At 37.1% G+C, this 25,966-nt stretch overlaps 1 protein-coding gene across 7 annotated transcripts in view; it reads right to left on the bottom strand.

Moving 5' to 3' along the window:
- The window catches only part of ADGRL3 (adhesion G protein-coupled receptor L3), a 1,002,012-nt gene extending 999,932 nt beyond the window's left edge, over positions 1 to 2,080 (bottom strand). For all 7 annotated transcript variants that reach the window (XM_069105304.1, XM_069105298.1, XM_069105300.1 and 4 more), the window contains exon 1: positions 569 to 2,080. The gene's annotated coding sequence lies outside the window, so the exon portion shown is untranslated. The remainder of the gene's footprint in view (positions 1 to 568) is intronic.
- Between the last annotated feature and the right edge of the window lie 23,886 nt (positions 2,081 to 25,966).

Here is a 25,966-nt window from a genome sequence, read left to right as displayed (position 1 = left end):
GGGGTGGGGTGGAGGGCTACCTAAAGCAGGTCCCGAAGTAGCCAAATAGGGCCGGCATGAATGCTCTTGACCTCGAGGGACTAGGATACAAAGGAAGCTCAATGCCTCCGTCCTCTCAGACCTTGATCACCCTGTCCTACCTTCCTCCCATATCCACTAACCCTAGCCCTCCTTGAGCCGGACAATTCCCAAGAACAGAGAAACCGTCGCCTAGTTTCAACCCAGCGGAGAGGGCTGTAAATGGGGGGGTGGGGGGGAATGGAAACCGTCCATATTTTCAAGGGTGTGCAACTGCCAGCACTCTTTTCTTCCTTATTCCCTTCAACCCCTCTCCTACTTCAAATGACCAAATTTCTGGAAATATACTGAATAGCCCAGTATTAGCATCTTGCACTGAGCCTTCAGGAGGGCATCACTCCCCTCTCCATATTATCATACTGTGCGTGTGTGTAATGCCCCGCACCATCTCGGCCGCCGCCAGCCCCTGATACCAGGCGGAGGGACGAACGCATCAGACTGCCCTCATCTATTACGATGACTATTATGATGAGTGTGAAGAATAAATTACCTTTTGTAACCTCCGGTTCCTGAGATAGTCCCATCAGTTGCTCAACAGCCTGTAGCCAGAAGCTGCTCCCACAATCCAGCCATGGAACCCAGGGGGGAAAGATGGACCTGCCACAGTAAAGACAACCTCCTCCCCCTAAAACAAAAATAATAATCGAAGCTCGAGAGCGGGTAGCAGAAGGGTGGAGAACCCAGGCAAGGATAAGAAAAAAAAAAGTGTCTCCTTCCCCCTCTTCTTGTTCTGCTACATAGCCACCTCCACCAAGGGGGGAAGGGAGAGGAGGGGGAAAGGCTTTTCTTCCTTTTTGTTTCCTTACTGATATACACACCAAGAGGGAGAGGGGGAAAGGAGCAAAGAAAAAAAAATGTATTTCCTAGTCAGTTGCCCAACTTCAGAGTAAGGTTATGTCTCCAGCAGCAGCGCCCACACCAAATCGTCAGCTATTAATATGCGGCAGTCATTGCACGAGCTGCTGCTGCTGCTGCTGCTGCTTCTCCTCCTCCTCTTGCCGCCGCTGCCGCTGCCGCTGCTTAGGAGAAGACGGTGCTGAAGAGACCAAAAATCTTCCACCATCCCCCCAGCTGATCTTTATGGCCAGTTCCCCCTCCCCTCCACGTACTCCACCCCCCCCTTTCTCTTTTCTTTTTCTTCTTCTTCCTCGTCCTCCTCTTTTCGGTTTGGAGTGAAAGAGATGAAATAGGTAGGGAGAGCCAAGGGGGGCAGGGAGGGTTTCTTCTCCCCCAGAGCCACCACCTCCTCCTGTTGTTCTTTCCCAGCAAAGGTTTCTCTCTCCCGCCAGTAACCTGCCCAGAGAATGGGGGAGAGGACCACGCAAACTCCTTCCCGGGTGCAAAGCGTTGGAGCGCAGACCAAGCAGCGGCCGAGGTGTTGAAGCTCCGGGCGGAGCAAAGGACTGAGCCCGGGGGGTGTAGCTGTTTAGCTTGCGGGCTGATCCAGGGAGCTGCGGGCATGTGGGAGCTTCATTGCCCGACCCCCCTTCTCCCAGCCACCGCCGCCTCCTCCTCCTCCTTCTCTTCTTCCTCCTCCTCCTCCACCTCCTCCTTCCCCTCTTCGACTCACGGAGAGCGAGCGAGGATCACACACACACACACACACACACACACACACACACAAATCAAGCTCCTGCCAAATCAAACCGTGTAACACACACACGCACACACGCTCACACACTCACGGAGGAAGAGAAAGGGGTGAGGGAGGGAGAGAGGGGAGGGGGACGATTCACAGCCAGCAGCAGCTGCCGGAGCAGAACAGGCAAGCAGTCCAAGAAAAGCCAGAGGCAGCCCCCTCTAGAACCAGTGGCAGCAGCTGCATCCCCGGTCCTGGGAGAAGAAGCGCTGAGAGGATGAGCAGACGAAGGGGGCACCTCACCGAGTGCCAGGGTATTCCGTTATAGCTCTGGGACTGTGCAGCCCTTGAGAGGCGAAGGCTGCCGGAGCCCAAGCAGAATGAATCGAGAGCTAGCCAGCGAGCCGAGAGCGCAGAAAAATCGGGGGGGGGGGGGGGGGGGGGGCGACTTAGGGGGAAGGGGAGGGAGGGAGAATCAGAGGAAGCAGAGAAAACCCGGATCTGGACCATCAGCAGGCTCTGTGGACGCGGGCTCCACCTAGCAGCTCTGCAAACGCATTGAGATGGGAAACGAGGGGAACTCTGAAGAGACGAGGAAAGAGCAGCAGTAACTCCAACAGGCTCCTCTCCTTTTCTCTTTTCCATATAAAAGGTACAGTCCCTTTGGCTAGACGGTTCCCTGCCTTCACTCTCCATCTCTTCATCTCCCCATCTTAACCTTACAGGAGAGATGCTGGAGAAGAGCCCGAAGTAGAAGAACAAGACAACTGAGAGAGGATCTCTCCCCAGTAGTCTGGTGTTCATCTCTACGATTTTGTTTTGTCTTGGCGTGTCATCCTGCCTGCTGCCTGAATTCGGACCATTTCTCTTTTTACAAGAAACTTTGTTTAAGAATAATCTGTTTGCAACTCTCCTAACAGTTTGGGTGGGCAGGAAAATGTTATATAGTATTTTTTATGAATTCGAGAAGGGGGGTAGTGACATTTTAATTTCAGAGGCCAGGTTCTCAGAGAGAATATTTAAGAGATTTTTTTAAGTTTAAAGTAATTGCAATAGAAAGCTTTTCAAGGTAGCCTTGTGACCTTGGACAATTTAACTTCCTGGTACCTTACTTTCCTCATTTGTAAAATAATGCAAGTAGACTATGACCCTCAAGGTCCCTTCTCATTCTAAAATTCTAGTTAATTCTAAGTTGTCTAAAAGTTGCCTTCTATAGGAAACAGACGTATTGCTATATGAAATAAATATAACTGCTTTGTATTCAACTGATAGGCAGGTTAGTCAGATCCCCCAAATTCATGCCATGCCATTTTTTTAAATGACTAGGCCTCCCCATCTCACCCAATCTGGAATTAAAGGACTATGCAAAGGCTGATTCTGCTACTGATCTAAAGGGGAGCTCAGAATTACTTGGTTTTTGACCTGGGTCACTTCATACCTCCTTAAGCTCTTCAAAATGGAATGACTTTCATGTGTTCTTAGGGAAAAATGTAGTAATTGTTTACAGGTTAACAAAACCATAGTGGGGAAAAACATCAGAATTGGGCTGAGAAGACAGCTTCTAGAGAGGTTTCTCCTGCTTCACACTTCTGTGACCTTGGGCAAGTGACTCCACCCCTCTGGGCCTAAGTGTTTTCCTCTGTACCCAGAGGAGTTTGGATTAGGCCATCTTTAAGATCATTTCCAGCTAAAAATCCAATAGTTCTAATATCTCTAAAAAGTCTCACTAGGTTCAATGGTAACTATTGTGGGTATAATATTCGATATGCAACTAAGTGTTGGTAGAAGTTTATACTTTTAGAGAATATCCACATAATTTATTATGCCTGTTTTTGTAGACAAACTGACTTATGTGGATGTTTTAGTACTGTCAGTGTAGACAAAATAGCTTACCCTGATAGTGAAGTCAAAAATTACAGATCTATATTTCCTTTTTATTTTTTAATGGAAACTGATTTTGCTGGTGCAGAGGATTCTCAAAGAGGTTACTCCCTTTGCCAAAGCAAATTAGCAAATTAGAGGCAGAGAATTTCTAGAGGGGTGGGGGAAGCACTGACACTTGTCTAGGGACGCTGAACTATGTGTCAAATGTGGGACTTGAATCCAGATTTTCTAGAGGGCTAGGCTTGATCTTTGTCTACCAGTTCTCATTGCCTCTCTGAGTCATAGTTCCCTTTAAATTTTTCGAGGCCTTATTTTTTAAAATCACAGAATAAGTTGCCTAGGTAGTGTGGTGGATAGGCCATTAACCTTAGATTCAGAAACATCTGACTTCAGATCCTGTCTTAATCATTTCCTAGCTGTATAACTATAGCTAAATCACTAACTTCTTTCAGCCTCAGATTTCCCATCCATAAAATGGGGAGAGTAACAGTACATAACTCTCAGCATTATTGTGAGGATCAAACAAGATGATAGGTAAAGAGATAGATATTGCTATATAAGACTTTGTAAACCTAAAGGTGTTATAAAAATGCTAGCTATTATTATGCCATGAGTTTATCAAATACTCAATAGGTTTTTTTTAATGTTAAGCAGTATTTTAAAAGAACTTTGAAAAATATCACTTGGGGAAGTAGCTGAAACAAAATTTTTAAAAATAATAATATATGTATACATATATGTATGTATGTACACATATGTATTTGTATATGCATGCATACATTCATATGTACATACACACATATGTTCCTTAGTTCAATTTAGTGCATGCCTGTATTCCTGGGTTGCAGGAAGGCTAAGGCCAGTGTATTTCCAGAGTTCTAGGGTCATTAGTAACAATGGACTTTTGAGTGTATGTACACACTGAGTTAAGCATTAATATAGTGAGACCCCCAGGAAGAAGGTTAAGATTGCTTAAGAAGGAGTTTGCCAGGAACCATTGAGGAGGTCACAGTCCCTGTAACAGATGAGGCCCAAGAATAGCTTCTGCAAACCAACCTGGGCAAGATAGGGAGACCCAATCTTAAATAGGGATTGTTTCATTCAATGTAGTTGTATCCCACAAAAGTCTAGCACAAGTACATATTGATTAATAATAATCAGAATCAGTCCTGACATCATGACATCATAGGCCAGGAGAGACACTTAAAGTGAGATTTTTAAAATATCGGTAATAAGATTTATTATCTTGAAGATAACCAAGGAACTTTCATTTAAAAAAAATTAAAAAGGACTTACCTAATTTAAATTAGCATCAAATAAGCAAAATTATGAAGTGATGTGGGAAGGAATATAATGAAAAGAAAAAGAAAAGGAAAGAAAAGAAAAAAATAAAGGTTAAAGGAAAGGAGGGAAGGAAAAGAATAAGTTGATTATTTAGAATCATCAAATGTCATAGTAACAAATAAAAAAAATTATAACTATTCATGTATTAGGTAAATTAAAAACTAATACTTTCTGTTTTCAAAATAGTTTTAATCTGATGGGCATAGTCCTTAAGATTTGATTTAAGATGTAAAGCTTCCCACTATTGCCAGGAAATCTACAACTGTTGCCAATGTTTTTTTCTAAGGTGAACCTTCCAAAAAATAAAATAAAGTCCCATGGCCTCTTTGCTCCACAAGCTATATTTAACACATTCTTCTCAGAGTCCAAATTGTGTCTGATGATGTTTGAGCAGAGATGCTAATGTACAAGACAATTCTGTACCAGCTGAAGTGGTTTTTGAAAAAAAAGATGGCCTTGTTAGCTTCAACTCCATTGAAATGGATGAAGAAAATAAAGATCAATATTTTACCTAATGGAAAAGGACAAAACAGAACCAAGGAAAAAGTTTACTTTCTCAAAAAAATATGATAGAAAAAAAATAACATGTTATGCGAAAAATAAACTACCTGGAATGAGAAACCAAATCTCTAATGATGATTTCTCATTGTAAGAAAAATGGACTAACTTTAAAATTACTCTGGTCTGGAATGTCTCATAAAAAGTATTCATCACTGAAGTCCTTTCTCTACTAAAATTTCCTCTTAAATATATCATTATATTTATGATCATGTTTATACATCTATGTATCTTCTTACCTTCACAATACCTAGCACCTTGCTGAAGACATAGAAGACATTCAATGCATACATGTTGATTGATTCTTTTTAAGTGAACGAACATTTAACAACACAGAACATGAAGTAAACCATGTAAAGGGTTTCACACATCTCTCAAATGATGGTTTTATACAGGCAAAATGAAAAGCAATAAATATAACTGCAGGAAAAAAATAATGCCTATCGTAAGGGCATTGGCATTTATTTTTAAAGACCCAGACATTTTCTATGCCCCTGGTTAATCAAATGTGCCAGTCTAGAAAGTACCATATTCTCTCAAATTCATGTTTGTTTGTTTTTCTGTTTGTAATTAACAGACTTGCATCTGTCAATACAAAAAGAAATACAGACTTAAGAAACCATGTGTATAGGTTTGTAGAAGATGTATAGCAACTTGTAAAGAAAATTACCCTTTTAATTTTGTCCTTGCCATTTTTTGTAGTTCCAATTCAAGAAACATTTATTAACCATCTATTATGCATTAGTATTATCCTGTGTTAGATGTTGGAGATTCAAATAAAAACGAAAAAATACATGGGGTCCATTTATCTAATTGGACTGAATCACATGTGTCAAAAGTAATATCTCCATGCAGTTATATACCATGTGCTTCATATACAAAGATACTGCTGCTAATCCTACATAATCACAATCCATAAGGGCACGAGCTAAAAAAGAAATAGCTAAGTCATATATTGCTTAACATCTAAGGAATGAGTATGTTAGGCAATGACAACTCTTCACAAGATAAACTTCTCCATCCCTTTAAAACTAGATGTAAATCCTCATGAATCCAAAATACTGAAATAAGCCTTTAGGGACAGCCCCCACCATATGGCAACATAAATGAAAGGAGTGGCATTGCTGAAAGAGAGCTGACTTTGGAATCAAACAACTTGGTTCCTTACGTAGGCTTCTTTTTATGATTTCAGTTACTTTACTTCTGAGGACTTAGTTTCCCTATCTGTAAAGTGAGGGGGTTTGGTGTAGATCTTTAAGGTCTCTTGCAACTCTAAAATCTATGTGAAGTCTTCAGTTGCCAATTGTTCCTCTGACCAAGTATACCAGCATATTGGATCTAAGCAGTGTAAAGTGTATGTTGATCAAATCCCAAATATTCTGGGCCATGAAGTAATGGTGCTGATAATGAGGATGATATCAGCAACTTCCATTTTATACAATACTTTGTAGCTACAAAGTGCTTTTATTTATACTATCTAATTTTTTCCTCATAAGAACCCTTCTGTGTAACAGCTAATGCAAGAATTGTTCAAAACTAATTCCATATTATTTTATCACTTCACAGATGAGGAAAGCATGTTGAGTCCAGGTTATCCAAACTCACAAAGTTAGCAATGGTAGAATCAAAACTTATTCCATGACCTTTGGACTTAAAGTCCAGTAGTCGCTGAGGGTGTTAAACCTTTCCCACTTTTTATCATTCCACTATAATAATACCTAATCTAAATGGCTATATAGACCCAGGAAGTGCATCATTGTTTTTTCAGGCATTCCAATGCTAAAAGTAACTAGTGACTCAGTTGCCTGGAGCTTGGTCCACAGCTTTCGTTAGTATGACTAACATCTTGATTGTTTTGTCCTACTGACATAGTAAAAAGTATTATCCTCTGACTTGAAATCATTCTGCTCAATTCTTTGGTAATAATAAAAATATTTCATATATTCTGCCTTCTCAATGATTAGAATGCATTTTTGGAAACATTTTTATTCATTGTCAAGGTTCCCCCCATCTAAAGTTTACTATATTTGCTGGTAGGATGTGCACCAATTTAAATGAAGCCTACTTCCTTCTCACTTAAAGCTCCTTATAATAATCTTCCAATATTGGCATATATGAATATAATGCTTCAGTGAATCTATGGAACAACAACCAGTATTTTTCTGCAGTTTTCTCTGCTACTGTGTCTTTGATACCAAAATTAAATCATAAGTCTAAACCTGAAATCATGTGTTCAATACCTAACATTTATAGCCATTTACTCTCAATGCTGATAGTTATATATTAGCTACTTTAAAAGTATCCAGTCTTCATAGACAATCCATCATTTCCCGAAATCTACATGGCTCTCAAAATCCTTTCTACCCTAACTTACTTGTCCTTTCATATAAAGTTTAACATGCTTGAATGCTGACTATGGAAGTGTCTTGATCAATCAGATGCAGTCCTTCTAATTATTCACACTTGTCTTAGAAAATCAGGGAAAAAGAAAGAAGGATTCCAGTTGTCCACAGGATGGAGGGGCGGTAAAATGGGATTTATGTTGCTATCTAATAATACTATGTTGATACCTTTCCTCACTTCTCCCCTCATAAGGAACTCCATGATGCTAATTCACAAACAATGGGAAAGTCCCTATTCTCCTGGCGAGCCTGGCAATAGAATGAATATTTTAAATATTTGACTTTTGTGTTTCCCTATTCTTCCAACTTTCATAGGAAGGATAGATGAGAATATAGTTCAGTAGTGAGAATTTTGCCAGCAGATCTGATAAAGAATAAAAATTCTCATTAGGACTAAACTACCCTGAGTGAGAACTACACATTTTTTTTTTTGGCAATTTAAAGGATAATCCTCATTTCTTGCAATTTTTTGAAGCACAGAAGAGAATGATATAGAATGTGCAAATTATGACTATGATTTTAGTACCTTCCTTAGTTAATCATTTGAACCTTGTGCCCCCCAGAGCAATGTACATTTCCCCTCCATCCTGTATCCCCTTTTCAAAGACAACTAGCTGCGTGGGGGTGGATAGGGGCTCATTCACTCCTATAACCAGATATTCACCATTTTTTCCACTGTAGTATTCTAACACACATCTCTTTGGAAGAATCAAGTACATTAAAGATGAAATTAATCCACTTCCTGAAGAGTGAGAAATCCATGAAACTGTCGAGACTCTTATGTTGACTGTATATGATGTAGATTAAATTGCAGTTAGCCAGCCCTTGAAGGAACCTTGGAGGTAGGCAGTAGAATGAAATATATACCATTAGTGAAGAGAAACTCTTTGTCCCTCTATGACCTAACTACCAAAGCAGATGAATATGGGGGAAGGATCTTCATTAATACAACATAACAGGGTTAACATAGACTATTAGTTATGCTGATGTCTAGGAGAATTAGACTCCCCTTTAGATGGCCTGCTGGGGTCCAGTGAAAGCTGCACTCATGGAAGGAGTATTATATTGCTCTTTTGAGAATCTCAATCAGACTATTCTCACCTGGCCAATTTTCAGATGCCTGAAATCTGATTCAATTATACAAAAGAGGAGGGAGAATGTTTGGAACTCAAAATTAAAAAAAAGAATGTTAAAAATTGTCTTTACATAGAATTGAAAAAAAATATTATTTTAAAAAGTCTTTCTTAAAGGGTATAGAAAGGGAGGCTCAAAGCAATAGTGATATCAAGTGGGCTAAACAAAGTGATGATTTTTTTAAGAAAGAAGGAGACTGGGGCAGCTGGGTGGCATGGTGAATCCAGCACCAGACCTGGAGTCAGGAGGACCTGAGTTCAAATCTGGCCTCAGACACTTAACACAAAAAACTAGCTGTGTGACCTCAGGCAAATCCCTTAACCCCAATTGCCCTACCTTTCCCTCCCCCCCCCCCAAAAAAAAAAAAAGAGAGGAAGAGATAGGAATGTTTGTTGGTCACAGAGAAGTAATATGTATATGTACATGTATATGTATATGCATAGATGTATACATACACACACACTCAAAGGTGCATTGTGACTTTGTCAAGAAGAAAGTCTACTTGAAGTGAGACTAGAGTGAAGGCAGAGTGATACAGGAATGGGGGAAGAAGAGTAAGCTTTTATGAATGTCTTCAATTTTTTTTTCCAGTGAATTGTGAGATCATTATCTGAGAACTTTGGGAAAGGGGTGCTATGGGAGGTTTGAGGAGGGAGGAAAATATTTGGAATAGCGATGGAAGTTACTATAGAATACAATAATTCCATTACAAAAAATTCATGACCATTTCACTATAGCATAATGGATAGAGTGAAATTGGTATTAGGAAGAACTGGGTTCATTTGGCACTTACTAGCTGTGTGTAATTCATTTTATTTCTCTGAGTCTTTGCTTCTTCATCTGTAACAGATAATAATATTTGTCTCTATATCATAGGGTTATTGTTATGCTTAAATGAGATAAGATGTGAAGTGCTTTTTAAAATTTAAACCACACTATGACTTTCAGTTGTAATAATTATTATTTAGCAATTTCACCAGAAATTATACATTTAAATTAATGCTGTCTTTGTAATAAGTAGTCACCTTTCAAAACTATATACTTGTTATATAATACTGCTATCAAAGCATTTTCAGAAATATATTGAAATTATCCTTAAAGTGTGCCAACACATTCTTTGGAATATCACTCCTAGTGACAAATAATCAAAGGTCATTTTACAATAAGTATCATAAATAAGATAAGAAATCAAGTTGAATAATATCATTTGGAATTCAAAAGTAAGTATGACTTATAGTTATGGCACTGATTTTCTCCTATAACTCATAATTGGTCCCTTAGACAATTATGATGAGGAATTCCCCCATATATGTTCAGCCATGGCAGCATTAATGCAATAGGTGTAAAGTTATATTTTAAGTAATTGAATTATTGTTATGAATTAGGAAAGATAATAAGAAAAGAATTGAGTCATTCCTTGACTAAGATGAAATATTAACAGATGACCAAGAGAAATGATATCATGACTTTGTGTCAGGGAGAAGGATCTTCACATAGGTAAGTGCAGTGAAAAAGCATGATTAAAGATATAACTGGGAGCAAAGATAAGTGAAAAAAGAGCGACTAATATTTCCAAATGAGTTTAAATTACCCAAACAATACAAATTAGACCTCAGGATTTTGAAAAGTCTCAGATTTATAGTCCCTTGAACTCTCACTGACAGAATCCCATCATCTCAGATACAGATAAGTCCAAGAGAAGAAATAACTCAAGAGAAGTTGAGGATGCAGTTGTCACTAGCCTTACAACATGAAGTAGTCACTACTAAAATCTTCAGTGCAGAAGACCTTGCATAATTCAACATCATTCAATCATTAAAGATATCTCTAGGAACACACAGGCAACATGAGGAACCACTGATGCACATGCATATGGAAAACCAACTAAGAAAAAGCATGGCACCACCCTGGGGAAGTTTCACTTGCCTTTCTCTCTTTATCTCTTTTTTCTCTCTTCCCCTTTCAAAGACTACTCACTGTAAACAACATTATAAGGGGTCAGCTTATAAACATCAGCAAAGAAGCCCTTGTTTTAGATTTTATGTATTGACTGTAGCCCCAGTACAGAGAAACACTGGAGCTTTCTTTATGGCCATTAGTAGTAGCTGCTGCCTTCCAGTCTCCCCCAGCTCAACTGCATTGCCCTGTAGCTGTGTGTCAACTGACATGAATAATAAAGATGTCTGCCTTCTTCTAAAGTCCTGTATTCCTAACAGGATGGAAATCCTCTGAGACTGTCACTTGCAAAAACCTCACTCTTGGTAATTCATGTAGGGATAATTGATACTGCCAGAAGGAACCCAGAAATCATTACTAAGGATGATGAGGTTCCAGGAAAGATACTGAGGGGCATAAGTGGTGCCTTCTTTACTTCTGCCAGTTTATGTAGAAAAAGGCAAATTTTGGAAATTAATAGCTTTCTAAGATTATGCTTTCTGAAAACAAGATTTGGATTTTTGTACCATAGCTTAAATATATGAATAATAGGTTTGTAATCATCATATCTGATATTCACATAGATTTTTAAGGTTTGCACAGTACTTTACATATATTATAACATGATTTTCCCTAAAAATCCAATGTGGCAGTTCTTATTATATCCATTTTACAGATGAGAAGACTGAGGCTGAGAGTTTAAGAAATTGGCTGAAGGCCATTAACCTAGTAAGGGTTTGAATCAGGATTTGAACTCTGGCCTTCCTGATTCCAACTGTAGCATTTTAGCTACTGCATCATCTAGCTACCCCCAATCATTGGAATGATTAATCAAAACATAGTTCATTCAAAAATGGAAAATAAAAATACATTTATTTTGAGCCTTGACAATCTGTTCAAGAGGATTTTGATCTGAAAATCGATGGGAGAGATAAAAATATCCTGTTATCTATATCATGCCAGACAATGTAGATAATAACAGTTACAATTCAGGAATAAGAGTATCAGTCCAGAAGACTAATAATTCATATGAATCAGTATGTAAGAAAAGGGACAATTCAGCTTTAGATGTTTATATATGGAAGCATGGGATTTTAATGCAAAGAGATCAATTTAATCTTGTTGGGATTATTGAAATTTTGTGTAATGAAATTCATGATTATACTTTGACTCTGGAATGCAATTCTTTTTTCAAAAGAAACAATATTGTTAAAGGTATTGTAATAGCATTGTGTATTTAGGAGATATGAATATATTTGGGAACTGGAATAGAGAATTTATTGTGAATTGCATTTTGGGTAGAAGGAAGTAAGTAGGACAGTGATTGATTAGGAAGGTGTAAAGACCATGTAAACAGAAGGAGAACTTAGTTATATACTGTGGGAAACAAAATCCAAATCTGACACTAAGGAATGCTATAGTACTTATGGGAGAATTCAATTATCCATATGTTTACTGACTATTCATGAAAAAAAAATCAAAAATAATAATGGTAAAAAAAATTGTGAGCATTTATAACAAGAAACCATGATCACAAAGAGCCAGCAAAGTTTCACCAAATGTGTCATACTAGATTTTTTTTCTATGAGATAAAATAGGAGGAGATGAGTTTAAGATTAAGATGAGATTGAGAATAAGATATGAGATTAAGAGTACAAGAATTTGCCGTGACAGGAAAAGATGGGTTAGCTCTTCATCTTTTTTTTTGGTCTTTATTAATTTGTTTATTTTAGTTTACAATATTCATTACCACAATTCCTTGAGTTTCAAATTTTCTCTCCCTCCTCCCCCTTTCCCCCAAGGCAGCATACAATTAAGTATAATATCTGCAAATACTTTCACAATAGGAATTAGTCAGGTTATAAAGAAGGGTTGTATCAGATGGAATGTACAATGTGAAAGGGGAAAAAAAAACAAACAAGAAAAAGAAAAAGAGTAGGTAGTTTGCTTCAATCTGGGTTCAAACTCAGTTCTTTCACTGGATGTAAACATCTCTTTCCATCATGAATCTTTTGGGTTTGACTTATGATGCTGGATTGCTGAGAAGAGTCCAGTTTATCAAAGTTGGTCATCACACATTTGTTGTGTCTGTAATTGTGTACAAATTCCTCCTGGATCTCCTCTTCTCACTCAGCATCAGTTTGTATAAGCCTCTCCAGGTAAGTATGAAGTCCATCTGCTTCTCGTTTCTTATAGAACAATAGTATTCCATAACATGCATATACCACGACTTGTTCAGCCATTTCCCAATTGATGGGCACACCCTTAATTTCCAGTACTTTGCAACCACAAAAGAGCTGCTATAAATATGTTTGTACATATGGGTCTTTTTTCCACTTCTATGATCTTTTTAGAACGCAACCCTAGAAGTGGTATTGCTGGGTCAAAAGGTATGAAATTATTTATATCTCTCCAGCATTTATAATTTTCCTGTTTTGTTATCTTAACCAATCTTAGTGGTGAGATGTGGTACCTCAGAGTTGTTTTTTTTTTTTTTTAAAGCAATTGGGGTTAAGTAACTTGCTCAAGGTTACACGGCCAGTTATTTCTGGGTGTGGTGCTGAGTATCTGAGGCCGGATTTGATCCAGGTCATCCCGACACTGGAGCTGGTGCTCTTACTCGCTGAGCCACCTAGCTGCCCCTAAGCAATTGGGGTTAAGTAACTTGCTCAAGGTTACACAGCCAGGTGTTTCTGGGTGGGTGCTAAGTGTCTGAGCCCGGGATTCGATCTCCAGGTCTTCTCAACACTGGAGCCAGTGCTCTTACTCGCTGTGCTACCTGGCCGCCCCCTCAGAGTTGTTTTGATTTGCATTTCTCTAATCAATAGTGATTTAGAGCATTTTTTCATATGCTTATAAATATCTTTAATTTCTTCCTCTGAAAACTGCCTGTTCATATCCTTTGACCATTTATCAATTGGGGAATGACTTGTATTCTTATAGATTTGACTCAATTCTCTGTATATTTTAGAAATGAGTCCTTTATCAGTGACATAGGTTGTAAAAATTCTTTCCCGATTTCCCACTTCCCCCCTAATCCTGGTTACATTGGCTTTGTTTGTAAGGAAGCTTTTCAATTTAATGTAATCAAAATTAACCATTTTGCATTTTATAATGCTCTCTAATTCTTGTTTGGTCATAAAGTCTTTCCCTCTCCACAAATCTGACAGGTAAACTATTCTTTGCTTTCTGAGATTGCATACAATATCAGCCTTTATACCTATATCATGCACCCATTAAGACTTGATTTTGATATATGGTGTTAGATAATGGTCTATGCCCAGTTTCTGCCATACTATATTCCAGTTTTCCCAGCAGTTTTTGTCAAATAGTAAGTTTGTATCCCAAAAACTGGGGTCTTTGTGTTTATCAAACAGTAGATTACTATAGTTATTGACTGCTGTGTCTTGTGTGCCCAATCTATTCCACTGATCTGTTCCTCAGCCAGTACCAAGTAGTTTTGAGGACTGCTGCTTTATTGTGCAGATTAAAATCTGGTATATCTAGTTCACCATCCCTTGCACTTCTTTTCATTAATTCCCTTGATATTCTGGACCTTTTGTTCTTCCAAATGAATTTTGAGACCATTTTTTTCTAGCTCTATAAGGTAGGTTTTTGGTAAACTGATTGGTATGGCACTAAATATATAATTTAGTTTGGGTATGATTGTCATTTTTATTACATTGGCTCAACCCAGCCATGAACAATTGATGCCTTTCCAATTAGTTAGATCTGACTTTATTTGTGTGAAAAGTGTTTTGTAGTTGTGTTCATATAGGTCTTCGGGTTCTTTTGGCAGGTAGATGCCCAAATATTTTATAATGTCTACAGTAAATTTAAATTGGATTTCTCTTTCTATCTCTTGTTGTTGAATTTCATTAGAAATAACAGGAATGCCGAGGATTTATGTGGGTTTATTTTATATCCTGCAACTTTGTCAAATTTATTTGTCGTCTGAAGTAGTTTTTACTTGATTGTCTAGGATTCTCTAAGTATATCATCATATCATCTGCTAAAAGTGATAACTTGGTCTCTTCTTTGCCTAATTTGATTCCTTTGATTTCTTTTTCTTCTCTAATTGCTGCTGCTAACATTTCTAGTACCAGATTAAATAAGAGGGGTGATAGTGGACATCCTTGTTTCATCCCTGATCTTATTGGAAATACTTCTAGCTTCTACCCATTACATATAATACTTGCTGATGGCTTTAAATAGATGCTACATATTATTTTAAGGAAGCCTCCATTTATTCCTGTACTTTCTAGTGTTTTTAATAGAATGGATGATGTACTTTGTCAAAAGCCTTTTCTGCATCTATTGAGATAATCATGTGGTTTTTGCTAGGTTTATTGTGGATATGATCAATTATACTGATGGTTTTCCTAAAATTAAACCATCCTTGCATTCCTGGAATAAATCCTACCTGATCAAAGTGTATTATTCTTGAGATAAGTTGCTGTAGTCTTTTTGCTAATATTTTATTTAAAATTTTTGCGTCTACATTCAGGAGGGAAATTGGCCTATAATTTTCTTTCTCTGTTTTATCTCTTCTTGATTTAGGTATCAGTACTATATTTGTGTCATAAAAAGAATTTGGTAAGACTCCTTGTTCACTAATTTTCCCAAATAGTTTGTAGAGTATTGGAATCAATTGTTCTTTAAATTTGTGAAAGAATTCACTAGTAAATCCATCAGGCCCTCGAGATTTTTTCCTGGGGAATTCACTGATGACTTTTTCAATTTTTTTTTTCTGAGATGAGGATATTTAAGTAATTTACTTCCTCTTCAGTTAATCTGGGCAGCATATTTTTGTAAATGTTCATCCATTTCACTAAGATTATCAAATTTATGTGCATACAACTGGGCAAAGTAATTCCTAATTATTGTTTTAATTTCCTCTTCATTGGTGGTAGGTTCACCCTTTTCATTTTTTTATACTCATTATTTGGTTTTCTTATTTCTTTTTTATCATATTGACTAATTTCTATCAATTTTATTGTTTTTTTTTTCATAAAACCAGCTCTTAGTTTTATTTATTAATTCAGTAGTTTTCTTGATTTCAATTTTATTAATCTCTCCTTTGGTTTTCAGTATTTCTAATTTAGTATTTAATAGAGGATTTTCAATTTGTTTTTGTTCTAGCTTTTTCAATTGCATGCCCAATTAATTGACCTCCCTTTTCTCTAATTTATTCATGTATGCATTCCGGGATATAAAACTTCACCTAAGGACTGCCTTTGCTGCATCCCACAAATTTTGGTATGTTGTCTCATTGTTGTCATTCTCTTGAATTAAGTTACTGATTGTTTCTATGATTTCTTGTTTGATCCACTCATTCTTTAGGATTAGATTGTTTAGTTTCCAATTAGTTTTTAGTCTGTCTTTCCATGGCCCTTTATTGCATATGATTTTTATTGCATCATGACCTGAGAATGATGCATTTATTATTTCTGCCATTCTGCACTGAATTGTGAGGTTTTTTTGTCCTAGTACATGTTTGATTTTTGTGTATGTGCCATGTACTGCTGAGAAGAAGATATATTCCTTTTTTTCCCCATTCAGTTTTCTCCATAGATCTATAATACCTACCCTCTCTAAAATTCTATTCACCTCCTTAACTTCTTTCCTGTTTATTTTGAGATTGGATTTATCAAGTTCATAGAGGGGGAGATTAAGGTCCCCCACTAGTATAGTTTTGCTATCCATTTCTTCCCCTAATTCCCTTACCTTCTCCTCTAGGAGTTTGGATGCTATACCACTTGGTGCATATATGTTAAGTAATGATATTACTTCATTTTCAATGGTGCCTTTTATCAGGATATAGTTTCCTTCCTTATCTCTTTTAATTAGATCAATTTTTGCTTTTGCTTTATCTGAGATAAGAATTGCTACCCCTGCTTTTTTTTTTTTAATTTTAGCTGAGGCATGATATAATTTACTCCAGCCTTTTACCTTTACCCTGTGTGTATCCCTCTGTTTCAGATGTGTTTCTTGTAAACAGCATTTTGTAGGATTATGGTTTTTAAACCATTCTGCTATCTGCCTCTCTTTTATGGGAGAGTTCATTACATTCACATTTACAGTTATGATTATTATCTGTTTCTTTCCCTCCATCCTTTTCCCTCCCCTGTTAATGCTTATATTTTTTATCCTCTTCTCCCTTCGCTTCCTTAATTGTTTTCTTTTTGACCACTGCCTCCCTCAGTATTCCCTTATCAGCCCCCCTCCTTTTCCATCCTCTTCCCCCTTACTTCTTCCCTCCCTTCTCACCATCCCCCCTTTAATTGCCATTTCCTCCTCCTACTTCCTGTAGGATATTTTTATACTTAATGAAGTATATTATTTCTTCATCACACCAAGAGTGACAGGAACAAATCTCATGCAAAGCTCCTCTCCCTTCTTTCCCTCTATTATGATACGTTTTGCACGTCTTCTCCATAGAGTCCTATGCTTAACTGGTTGTGTTATTCTCTCCTTACACCAGAACCAATGAGGGAAAAGCTCATGTAATACTCATCTCTCTCCCTTCTTTTCCTCTGCTATATTGTTATATGCCTTTTTTGTGGCATAATTTACCCTTTTACACTTAATTGATTCCTCTTCTTCCATTGAAATCCCTTTGTATCCTTTAATAATATTTTTTATCATCATTTTGTGTAATTTATACTCATACCCTGTACTTGTCTATAAACAGTTTGTTGTTATTAAATAAGTGTGTTTGTGTGTGTGTGTGTGTTTTCCTTGTTTACCTTTCTATGTCACTCTTGAGTCTTGTAATTGGAGATTGAATTTTCCATTGAGCTCTGCTTTTTCATCAGGAAGGTCTGGAAATCTGTTATATCATTGAATGACCATCTCTTTGCCTAGAAGAATATGTTCAGTCTCGCTGGGTAGGTGATCTTTGGTTGTAACCTGAACTCTTTTGCATTGCAAAAAATTGTATTCCACTGCCTCCGATCTTTCAATGTAGAGGCCACCAAATCCTGTGCGATCCTCACTGTGGTTCCTCGATATTTGAATTGTTTCTTTCTGGCTGCTTGAAGTATTTTCTCCTTTACCTGGTAGTTCTGGAGTTTGGCCACAAACATTTTGAGGACTTTTCAGTTTGGGATCTCTTTCTGGAGGTGTCCAGTGGATTCTGTCAATTTCTATTTTACCCTCAGGTTCTAGTATCTCAGGGCAGTTATCCTTGATGAGCTCTTGGAGGATGTTGTCCAGGCTCATTTTTTCATCATGATTTTCTGGTAGGCCTGTGATTCTCAGATTATCTCTCCTGGATATGTTTTCCAGGTCAGTTATTTTTCCATTGAGATATTTTACCTCTTTTTCTAATTTTTCATTCTTGTTGTTTTGTTTGACTTATTCTTGATTCCTCATAAAGTTGTTTGTTTCAATTTGGTTGATTCTAGTTTTTAGCGATTATTCCTCGGTTAGTTTTTGGAGCTTCTTTTCCATATCACCCACTTTTCTTTTTAAGGAGCTGTTTTCTTCATTATAGTGTTTTTCTAATTTTGCAATTTTGATTCATTTTATCTTCTATCTCTCTCATTTGGTTTTCAAAGTTTCTTTTGAGCTCATCTAGGAAAGCTTTCTGTGCTTGGGACCCATTCCCTGTTGATGTTTCAGCTGTGGGTGTGGAGTCCACATTGTCTCCCTCTGAGTTTGGTTCCTTCCTCTGAGGATAGTAGGACTGCAGAGTCTTTATCTTTGTAGTCTGCTTTCTGCCCATTTTGAGGCAAGATCCTAGCCATGCCCTTCCTCTAGAGCTCCCAAGCCTTTACTTTTTAGGGTTTTGCCCTGGGGCAATAATTACTATGTTTTCAGGGTCAGAGGTGATGGGGGGTTTGGAGCAGCTGAGGTTCACTCTGCCATCCTGGTCCTTGGAGGTCCTGAAAGGGGCTTTTTAAATTTCTGGGATATGGAGTGGTAGCCTGAGGAGTATTTGCTGTCTGGGACAAGAGCCCTGCATTTGATTCTTACCTTGCTCTTTCCAGTCCCTGCCCTTTAGTGAAAGGCCTGATAGTGGCCCTTGTGGATGGTGGGACAACTTGTCCTCCTCATTGATCAGGCCTCTGTGAGCCATGCTGTCCTGTCCTGCCTCTCTCAGCGCGCCCAAGCCCTTGGCTTTCCTGGCTGCCTCTCTCAGTGCCTGCACCGTTGGCTTCCCAGGCTGCCTGGGGTACTTTGGGTCATGCTAGATTAACTTAATTTCCTTTCTGATAATGTTACTAGACTGCAGTAGAGAATATTATAGCCATATTATATACCAAGATTTCAACAAGGTGTTTTACAAAGTCTTTCATGCCATACTTATGAACATTGTGAAGAGCGTATTCATAATAATTTGAATAATTGAGTATAAAGAGTAGGTATTAAGGAATCAATATTAATTTGGAGGGACCTTTCTAGCATAGAACCCCAGTACTCTGACCTAGAATTTCTGTTGTCTAAAATTTGATTTTATAACTTAGATGAAGAGATGATTTGCTTTCTAAATGTGTAACTGAGGCCCATCTTGAAGATACAGTTAGCATTTTAAATCAGGGAGTCAAGGTCCAAAAAGGTCTTGACAAACTAGAATGATGGTCTGAATTTAATAAAATGGAATCTCATAGGGAAAAATCATAAAATCTTACCCTTGGGTTAAAAAATCAATGGTCAATAAAGGATATAGCTAGACACCAATTATATGATAAAAAATATTGGGGTTTCAGGAGAATGAAAGCTTAAAATGATGTTTTTGATGTTTAGGTAAAATATATACATATATATACACATAGATGCCTTATTTGACTAATGTGAGCCAAGATTGTCTAGAATTGAGGATGAGATTATGTCGTCATACTTTACCCCAGTCAGACCACATTTGGAATGTTGTATTCAATACTCAGTGTTCAATTTTAGAGAAAATATCAGCAAGTGGGAGCATATCCAGCTGTGGATAAGATGAATTGGAAAACATGGATATCAGTCCCTACAATGATCATTTGAAGGAACTGGAAGAGTTTAGGCAGGAAAAAGGAAATAGTCTTTAAATATTTAAGGCAAAACAGAGAAAGGGGGGATTAAAATTTTATTCTGCTCCAGAAGACAAAACTGGGAACAATGGGTGGAAGTTATAAACCAGATTTAGGCTCAGTGTAAAGAAGAAAAAATACCCAACGAGAGATAAGAGAGGAAAAGGAAGTGAAACAGAAGCACCAATTTGTTGAATTTCTCAAGGAGTTCAGACACAAAAAGGAGGAGAAATACAAGATGATAGATAGCAAAACTAGTCAGATCAAATGAGTTTCTTTTTTTTTCCGAGGGTAGAGGAAACATAGTCATAGTTGTAGATTGTAGGAAAGAATCCAGAAGAGAGGGACAGATTAAAGATAAGTGAGAAAGTAGAGATGACAAATGGAAAAATCTGTTGGAAAAGATGGGATGGGATGGAATCACTTGTAGTGAAGAGGGGTTCAGCTTGGCAAAGAGAAGAACCACCTCATCATGTGAGACAGGAATGAAAGAAAAGATAGTGTTGAAGGCATCTGAATGATGTAAGATGAAGACAAGATGAGAAAAAGTAGTGTTCAGTGAATGGCTTAATTTTTTTTCAGTGAAATATGAGACAAAGTTTTTAGCTGTGATGGTGGGGGTAGGAGGAGAATGTGAGGTATGAGGTTTAAAAGGTTTGGAAAAAACACTGTGGTGAGTGGGATAGTGATTGATTAGGGCGGTGTAAAATAATTTCTTTACTATGTTAATGCCACAGTTAAGGAAAGTACTTAGGAAACCCTAAAGTTTCTCTAATTCGGATCCATTGTTACTATTATCATTGTGTTTAAAGGTTATTGAAAATGGTCTAATAAAAATATTAATGTGTAGTTAATATTTTATGCATTTACAAGTTATGGCTAATAGAATTGTATAAATATTTGAATACAGTTTTTTGGCCTTTATCAACAAATAATCATAAGATTACAGATCTGTACCTAGAAGTGATCCTAAAAGTCATTTTCCACAGCCCCCTCATTTTGAATATGAGGTAACTGAGTTCCAGGGAAAGAAAGTGACTGAGATAAGAAGTCACAAACACAGTAAATGCTAGAGACATTTTTTCCCTTGTCTGCAGTATGAATCTATTTTACTTTTTTTCCCCAAAGATCTCAAATAAATTTCAACATATGTTTCAATTATAGCAAATTTTGAATTAGTAGATTTTGGATTAACACATTTTACTATAATAGACATATGAATCATAACATATTAAATATGCATAAATGTTACTGGCAAAGGAAAATAGAGTGAGGAATAAGGACATGAGAAGACAGGAGAAAGAGGAGAATCTTTTGGACCCTCTAAGACAAAGATGATTACAAGGAGAACAGAGGAAGAAAAGACAGAGCACTCGGAGAAACAACAGAATGAGGCTGGTTCACTGGCACAGGAAAGCTAAAAAAAGACTTTGTGGGACTGTAATGATCAGTAGTAGCATTGTTTCAATGGAAAAATGAAGTCCAAGTTCCAACTCAACAGCCAATATGGTTGTTACTCATGTATAAGGTTTTGAACCCTTTTGAACCCCTCTGAACATTGAACATTCAGTGTTCATCTCAGGAATTTCTGTACTTTGTGAAAATTAAAACACAAAATCAATCTCTTAGGTAAATTGAGAAAAATTATTCTTTTGGTAGATTTTTATAAAATGTCCCAACCCACTAACTAGAGATAAAATTCAGCCTCCAAAGATCTGCTTCATAACAAAATAAATCAGGGAGAAAAAATCTTTAAAAGAGTTGTATAGAACTCCATCAGTATGGTTGCCATATTTCAGGGTGATTTTTAAAATAAAAAAAAGATGAAAAAAGAACTATTTGAACACTAGTGGGTCTCAGGCGGCAGGGCAAAGACAAGAGAATGACGAAATTAGATTTGTATTTATTAGAAAAGGGGAGATCAGACTTCAATTTGATTTGAGAGAACTGCAGTTATCTTTAAAGTTACACTAGTATAAAGACTGTTCATTTTGTACTGTAGAATCATAGTATTTATAGATTTTCTTTGGATGGGTGTGACCTTCAAATCTGCTTTCAGTGGGAATATTATTGTTCAGGGTGAGACAAAAGTCACCTTAAAGTTACTTTTATAAATACAAAAAACTGAAACATAAAACAAATTCTTTAAACTGCACACACAAACTGAACTTACCGCTATGTCATTTTGCCACTGTATACTAACTTAAGATTTCAGCTTTTTTAAGAGTTGTGGTTCTTAACGAAATCACAAAAATCATCTGAGAGTTGGGAGTTCAATCTCAATCTAAGTCCAATCTGTACCCAACACTGACATTCCCTTTATCAGATAAAGGGAAGATGGTTATCCTGACTTTGCGTACCAACTTGTAGTGAGTGGGAACCAAACTTCTAGAGGAAGTCCAATATAATTTTGAATCTTCCATATTGTTAGGAAGATTTCTCCCCTAAATCAAGCCCAACATTGCCTCTTTATGTAACTTCCATCTATTTCTCCTATTCCTGGCACTTCAGGATCAGAACAATTTTAATCCCTCTTCAGTGTGATGGTCCTTCAACTAAATGAAACCAACTATTCTATTTTTCAAAGTTTTCTTCAGGTTAAACATCTCCATTCTTCTCCATGTATTCCTTTAATTGTTTATTTTATGGCATAATCTCAAGGTTCTTCACCATACTGGTTGTCTTCTTCTGGATGGTTTCTAATTTATGAATATATTTCCTAAAATGTAGAACCTATGTTCCCAATATGGTCCCTATGTGGAAGGAAGGCAATGGTTCACATAACTGTCACTAGATGGTCTCTAATATCTATTTCAGCTATTATACCTTATGATTGTCCAATTCTATTTAACTTTCAATTGAGACATAAGTATCATCCTGAAAAATTGTAAAAGGACAAAGTTATAAGTATCTCATTTCCTTGTATTATAAAAAGGAGATGCCCACCCATGGGACAGGGGAAATGGTTTAAAGATGGGAAAATTCACTTTTAAGAACCAAGTAAACATTTGAAAAGTCAAAGGAATTTTTCCTCCCTGAAAATTGATGATATCCTAATTAATTAAAAAAAAAAAGAAGTTAAAATAATGGAGACTCCATTGAGCTAATGATAAAAGACAATAGGCTGTGCTAAATGCTAAAGTGAGACCCTCAATGGAAGATCTCAGAAGTTCAGTTTTTTTTTTTTCTGGAATATTTGTTAGGTTTCATCACCAGCTAAAAGAAGACAAAAGCAGACACCCCCATGGACAAGGTTGAGTTTTTTCTGTCTTTTTAAAAGTTTCTGTCTCTTTCTTTTCCTTCCTTCCTTCCTTCCTTCCTTCCTTCCTTCCTTCCTTCCTTCCTTCCTTCCTTCCTTCCTTCCTTCCTTCCTTCCTTCCTTCCTTCCTTCGTTTCTTCCTTCCTTCTTTCCTTCCTTCCTTCCTTCCCTCCCTGGGATTTCATCACTCTAGGGAATTTCCTCTACTATTACACACTGGAATATTCTCAGCAACTTATAGTCTTATTGACTTGCTGAGGCACTGAGAAGTTATACAGCTTGCCCAGGGTCAGATAGCAAGTATAATTCACAGTACTTGAACCTTGTTCATCCTTGACTTTGAAGATGGATTTTTCTAGTATGGCATCCTACCTCTCTTAGTCTGTGTGTTTATTAAGTCATTTTTATGTCATCTCTAATGCTTCATGACGTCATTTGGAGTTTTCTTGGAAAAGTGGTTTGCTATTTTCTTCTCCAACTCATTTTACACATGAGAAACTGAGGCAAACAAGTTAAGTGAAGTCACTTAATTCTTAACCCAGAATCATATAGCTAATAAGTGTACGAGGCCTGATTTGTACTCAAGTTCCCCTGACTCCAGGGCCAGCACTCCATCTACTGCTGCCTAGCTGTCCTGTTTAGTCCATAGTTTTTCTTTATTTCTACTGATGTCCTGATATCCAAGTTGGCTGTCACAGTGATTCTAACATTTGAGTTTGCTGTTAACATTAATATACTTGTGCTAATTTCTTTCAGAGTATACATCTGAATGTGTATTGATTTCATTCTTTAATGTGTAAATCTCTATCTTAATTCCAGTTACATGGTTTCTTTTGCTAGATTTTATTTGTTTACATCAACTTATATGAAATTTCTTGACTCCTGGATTTGAGTACTGATAATGGTTACTCACTGTGAGATCATGGAGAAATCATCATTTCTCTAAACTTCAGCTTCCAGTTTTAGTAGAAAGACAAACCTGTGCTAAGTACTATATTATGGAGAGAGACATAGCTCCAGATTGTGTGAGAAAATGATGAGCATGACTCTGCATATCTGTATAATGGACTTATTTCCTTTGGTTTTAGACACTATTTGGGACTGATATGGAACAAATACCTTCTGGAAGGCAGTTGAAAGAGACTTTGAATAGTGGACTGCAATCCTTCAGGTCACCATCACCTATTAGAGTTGTCCCCGTTCTGTTCCTTAACTTCTAGATCTGTCATTCTGTTTTGGAGAGGAAACCTCCTTTATGTAAAATCATTCTCTGTATTTTATTTCACTTGTAGTGGAAGAGCTCATTTATTCTTTTATATTCTCTGGCACACCCTACTCTGCAGAACTTCTCAAATTTCTTTTTACTCTTTTACTAGGACTGATGGGTTTAACTTATTAATTGTTATAAGATCTTTTTGTAGTACTAGTGTTTTGTGGGCAGGGTAAACTGGTTGGTTGTTGTCCTTCATTCTAGAAGAGGACTGAAATAACATCACTATGTTGGGGGGGACGAGATACAGTGTGTTTGACTGTGACTGTGATCAGAATCAACCATATCTAAATAACTACTAAAGTAAAGTGAGCTTTCACTAACTACCATCTCCATTAAGAGCAATCAGGGAAGTGACTTTGGTTTTCAACCTATAGTACTTCTAGACCAGTGTTAATGGTGGGAGGAGGTGGGAGATAGGCATTAACATAGACAGTCCAGGACTGATAGCTCTCTTAGAGATAGGAAGAGAGATTTCCTAGTTTCAATTTGTGCCACTTTGCCTCCTTCCCTCCCTCTTATGCAATGATTTCCTCTTAGGTCTGTTCCCCTCCTATAGCACCCATGCTGGCAGTACAGGCATGATCCTTCTCTTGATCCCTGCAAAGGTGGGACAGATCATAAACTATATCTTTGTGCGTAACTCATGACTTTGTCTTTGTGTAAAACAAAAACATTTTAGACAGGTAAAATACATAAAACATGTTTAAAACAGCCTACATACCTAAGATAGGGATGATAAAACTTGTATGGCTTATTTCACACAGTTGGGAGGCAACTAGGTGGTGCAGAGGACAGAGTGCCAGGCTCGGAGTCAGAAAGACCTGAGTTCCAATCAGATCTTAGATACATACCTGGATAAATCATTTAACTTCTATGTACCTTGATCTACCAGAGAAAGCTCCAATTGGGATCACAGAGTCAGACACAATTGAAATGACTGAATAACAACAATGCTTTGTAAATTGTAAGGCTTTGTAACTATAAATGCAAATATAATAAATGCAAAATACTGTCATCATTTTTATCTGTCTCTTAGGTTCTTAGCTCACATAATAATCTCATTTTCATACCCTATTTGTTAATAAAGTAAATGTTTTAAATAAATTTATTTTTTCTATTTAATTTCTTCTAATCTATAATGTACATATTTTATCTGATGTTATCAAAAATGATTAAAATGAGAGACACTAGTATTAATAATAATTTCCCCCATAATTATTTTAAATACCTGAAATTTCTTGTATTGTTATCCTTTATTTTATAGAATGATTATGCTTATCTTGATATTAGAGACTTTGGGTGGGTGGGGGGTGGCTATCTCAGGACAGCTAACATGAAATAGAACAACCCTCTTTATCCTGATAATAACTGAAATTCTCCTATACTTACTGTCCCAGCTAATATCACTGCTGGAAACCTGCCTCCACCCCTGTGTTTTTGCTCTTTTGCACAAAGGACACAATTTAGACCTTATAGCTGCTTAGTTATGCCACATCATTTGAC

The sequence above is a fragment of the Petaurus breviceps genome, unplaced genomic scaffold (genome assembly GCF_028583685.1).
Source record: "Petaurus breviceps papuanus isolate PSGF00001 unplaced genomic scaffold, PetGlider_PUasm1.0 76, whole genome shotgun sequence".
In the NCBI taxonomy this organism is placed as follows: Eukaryota; Metazoa; Chordata; class Mammalia; order Diprotodontia; family Petauridae; genus Petaurus; species Petaurus breviceps.
This window is presented reverse-complemented; position numbering and strand designations above follow the sequence as displayed.